General features: G+C 40.5%; 1 pseudogene; it reads left to right on the forward strand.

The window, feature by feature from the left end:
• The first annotated feature begins 677 nt into the window (after positions 1-677).
• Positions 678-830, forward strand: LOC130883247 (U1 spliceosomal RNA; annotated as a pseudogene).
• The last annotated feature ends 4,248 nt before the right edge of the window (positions 831-5,078 follow it).

The following is a 5,078-nucleotide window of genomic DNA, read 5'->3' on the forward strand; positions in this document are numbered from 1 at the left end:
ATATTCATGCAATCCGATGTAATATGCATAACAATAGAAATGCTGAAAATATACTGCCTGGGAAAATGCTAATGAAACATTAATAAGCAAAAAATCTCAGTGCAGAATCAGCTGAGGAAAAGGACTATCAGGGTGAGGAGTCTAATGTTTATGGAGAAGCAAAGGTTAAGAAATGTGGAGAGGCAGAATTAGAATACAGCTTGAGGTAGTCTGCTTTATTTTAGGAAAACACCATGAGAGGAAAAAAAAAACCAAAGCATGTTCCAAAATTTATTTAAAAAAGAATCGCAATTTACTATCTCTCAATATTAGAAACCTACAAAATTCTAGTTTTTCTTTATGTTTTCTTGTTTTTGAAATACCTACAATCACCCGTATCATTGTTTAAAGTACCCTTTTTATAAATTTATTTCAGGCTTAAGGCCAGTATTGTATATAAATAAGAAAAAGAGCCTGTGTAAGTTGGAGGTTACAAAAATAATATTATTATAAGGATGACAGGAACAGACAGCTTTTGTTTTCATTTTGATGACAACTATGTAGGTCTCGATTCAGTATAAACAACGATAGAGAGACTGAAGCAGCAAAGGACAAAAATATAAAAAGAGTGAGAAAAAAATTCATTAGAATCATGAGAGTATGATTTTTCAAAAGGTAAAAAAAACACCAGTAGGGTTATACTTACCTGACAGGGGAGACACCATGATCAGAAAATTGGTGCAAAGCTCATCCATTGCATTCCAAGTGTGCTGACCCTGTGGTTTTCCCAGATGTGGGAAACTCAACTGCACAATTTGTGGTAGTGGAGAGGACCGCATTGACACTCTCCCTTTCTAAAAATAAAAATTAAGCCGGGCAGAGGATGGCACACGCCTTTCATTTCAGCACTCGGGAGGCAGAGGCAGGTGGATCTCTAAGTTCCAGGCTAGCCTGGTCTACAGAGTAAGTTCCAGGACAACCAAGGCTACACAGAGAAACCCTGTCTCAAAAAACCAAATTAATAATAATAATAATAAATGGAAAATCCACTGAATAGACTATTGGGACAGCATTTTACTTGTATAGAATTTTAAATTATGATGTGTTGTGGGAGCTGTGGGCTGGCGTTCCTGCCACCCAGTTCCCAGCTCCCGGCCGCCTGGCTAGCTCATGCCCCAAAATAACGACACACAAACTGTATTCTTTTAAACACTGCCTGGCCCATTTCTATTCATGTGTGTGGCACCTTGAGGTGCGCTTACCAGGAAGATTCTAGCCTACGTCCATCCTGGGTCGGAGCTTCATCGCATCTGGCTCTGAGAGGAGCTGCCCTGCATCTGAGCTCACTTCCTCTTCCTCCCAGCGTTCTGTTCTGTTTACTCCACCCACCTATGTTCTAACCTATGAGGCCAAGCAGTTTTTTTAATTAATTAACCAATGACCTTCCTCCATCAATGATGTGTCTATACATTGCAATGGTAGTGAGGTGTTTCTACAGAGACACAAGTAAAGCAAACCTACAAGGTATCTGAGGGAAGACCTAATATCCAGTTCTACTCAGAGAGGCGGAGAGACTAGAGAATAAGTTTGAAATGTGAATTTACTCTCTTGTTCTCTTGCTTTTGCGCATCTCCTGATACCTGTGGACTTCACGGGCATCCACTGAACCCTCCAAGGAAGAAAAGGAGCAGCAAGGCACCAGGATTCAGGCATTATGCTGGCCCGTCACCTGGCAGGATGCACTCAGGCAGTGCCCTGGCCAGCCAGGGTCCTATGGCTGCTGGGCCACGCCGTAGTCTATAAGCAGGTGCAAAAGGCCCTTTTAAGAAACAAGCTCTGCCCTCCTGCTCTCTCTTTCCAGCTATTCTTCTGGAAATCTGGCCTTGAACTCAGAGAGCTGCCTGCTTCTGTCTCCCCAGTGCTGGGATTAAAAGTGTGCGCCACCACCACCGCCCATCGTCAGAGATGGAAAATAGATTTACGTAGCTTGCAGTTATGACGGAGAGCATCCCACAAGAACACAGAAATCATTTAGAATGTTAAGGAACTGTTTGACCCAAAATAGTAGTGCAACCAGCTTTTTGGAGAAAATGAATAAAAATAAAAGTTCATAACAAAAATCTATAAAATGAGTAAGCAAGGATATTAATGTTTAAATTATATTCTGTTTACAGTGTGGATTAAACACACGAGGAACACTGAAGATGCATATTGATATATGTCAATAATGAAGATTGGCATTTGATAAATACAGTTGTGAATGTTTCACATCCCCTCTCTTTTTTTATATTGAATTTCTAATGTTTTAAAAGGAAATGTAAGTCTCACGAGTAAAGCATTGATAGCTTCAGAGTGAGAAATTATTGTCAACTTTACTTTTTCATGAGTAGTGCTGACCTGTGTCCCATTTCCCATTAACATTAGAGGCTCTTGCAATTATGCAATTAAAGCCATCGGGGATGACCAACCAGCCCTGCAAGCTGTGGGGAGATGGAGGCGTGTTAGAGGAGGCAGCCCTGTGGAAAATGGCTGCTTTGCTAACACTTTTGGCGGTGGGAATGGTGAATCTGAGCCAGCTGGCATAATGGTGTCAGCACTCACTCTAGGGCTGCCCCACTGCGAGGTTCCTCCTGTTTTACCTAATGGGGATAATGGAGTGCCCAAGGCTCACCCAGCAACCAACAGAGGAAGCCTTGTGCATCACCTTTCCCAGTGAAGTCTTCCAGTGTATTCTTTTATATCATCCTGGTTTTCCTCATAATTTTGTAATTTGTTCTCTATTTATTTGCTTCATGCCTTTTTCCCAATCTGACTTTAGCCAAAGGAATAATTTTGTTTTATCCCAATGATCTTTCTGTGTAATGTCACTTCTAATGTGATGGCTAGAGTCGAGTAATTACTACAAACAATGTTGAGTTCATGGGCAACTCTCTCTCAGAGAGCCACTACTTCTATTACAAAAACCACTCCTTGCCAGGCTGTGGTGGAGCACGCCTTTAATCCTAGCACTCGGGAGGCAGAGGCAGGTGGCTCTCTGTGAGTTCAAGGCCAGCCTGGACTACAGAGAGAGTTCCCGGACAGGTTCCACAGCTACAAAGAAACCCTGTCTCAAAAAACAAAATTACAACAACAAAAACATAGAAAAGAAAAGAAACACTCCTTAATCTGTGCCAAATATGGTTGGTTGCATGTCCAATATTTTCCAAGGCTATTCTTATTCACTTTTTTGGTGCAACTCTCAGCATTAATAATTCTGACTCACTGGGATGTGCAACAAAAATGTGAAATGTAATCTAAATACATTATCTTGGCCCATGAGGCAGTATCTCGAACACACTGTTATTTCGTCGATGACAAACTCAGGCTGAAAGCTTTCCATCCTCCCTGGATTGTTGCTTGCCCACAAAAGCAAGTTTTATAGAGCTCTTTTATTATTATTATTATTATTATTATTATTATTATTATTATTATTATTTGTAGTTTCTTTGTAATTTTGGAACCTGTCCTGGAACTAGCTCTTGTAGACCAGGTTGGCCTTGAACTCACAGAGATCCACCTGCCTCTGCCTCCTGAGTGCTGGGATTACACAGATCTCTTTAAAACAGCAGGTTCTGTTTAAACACACCAAGAAGCCAGGTCAGGCTGCACTGCTATCAAGACTGCCTGCTACTGTAACAACACAGAACAAACAATACTTTTGCCCTCACTCTATATTCCTTCAACCCATCATTTTTTGGAGACCTTGTGAGGACAAGGTGTGGTTCAAGAGAAATTTCCAAGAAAAACAAAAGAGTAGCAACAGTTAGAAATACTAACATTAACTTTACAGCCAGACCTGGTGGCAAGGCCTGGAATCCTGAGTCAAGATGTGAACATCTCAAGTTCAAGCCCTGTCTGGGGTACTGTGAAGGTTCAAGGCCACTCTAGGCAGTGCAAAGAGATCTTATCTCAAAGTAAAAGGGGGGTAGGGTGGAGGCAGGACGCTGCCCAGAGAAGGAATGCCTGGCTAGCTGCTGTGATGCTCTGGATTCAGTTTCTGACTCCTCAGACCTTTTCAAATGCATCATCTATGCAAGCGTACACAGCAGAAGATATAGCTATTGGTATTCTAAATATGATGATCTCACCTTTATACAGCCACTGAGAAATCCCAGACAATAGTACTTGTTCAAATCCTCTCTCAGTACTTGCTATTATATTATAGACTTCATGTGGTTTCCTGAAAGCATCTCTTTCTAAGAAAGACAACCTTATTCAATCAGAATCTACATATTTCCTGAGAAAACAGTCTTCCCAGTATCTGTGGCTGTGTTCCAGCAGTGTCCTCGGGAAAGGGTTCACCAAGATGTAACCTATCTGAGTTGTTAGGACTCCCTGAAGGAGTTTTACTGTGTAGCAGGGCAACATCTTTCAGAAGGATGTGGTCACTAAATAGAACCAAGGTGACTGAGTTTGCGTGTATTCTACTGATCTTGTTTCTACCACTTAACAGCTGGAAAAACCTGGGAGGTCCTTTTAAGTTTCTATTTTTCCTCATGTACAAAAATGAAGTCATTGAATTAAACCAATGATTTAAAATACTTAGCAACCAAACTCTTAGTTTAATAAGATTTTTTTGTCAAAGCCTGAAGAATATAATATATCCAAAAGCTTGAAATAAAATATAATTTCAATCTACTGAAAATTTAAAAATTATTTGTGTCCATTTGAGTATTAAAATACTAATTCCCATTTGTAAGTTATGGTTCTCTGGATGTCTGTACCTGTGGGAACCCTCCTGCAACCCTGAGCAAGCCGGTTGATAACTTATTTCTCCCAGACTAAGTTTCCAAAGACAGACTAAATAATCACACAAGTAGAAAGATAGATAGATAGATAGATAGATAGATAGATAGATAGATAGATAGATAGTAGAGGTGAGTGCTCAAAATAGGAAGTGATTAGTTCTGGTCAGAGCATCAGGAGCAATCCTGAAGATGTCTATGATACGGCATTCGTCCAAAGGTCAGACTTACAAATAGGCAAGGCAAAGGCAGATTTCCAAGTGGACAGACATAATCAGTTTATAGTTTGTAATTATGACATTGCTTTTATTCTGC

This window comes from Chionomys nivalis, chromosome 10 (genome assembly GCF_950005125.1).
Source record: "Chionomys nivalis chromosome 10, mChiNiv1.1, whole genome shotgun sequence".
Classification (NCBI taxonomy): Eukaryota; Metazoa; Chordata; class Mammalia; order Rodentia; family Cricetidae; genus Chionomys; species Chionomys nivalis.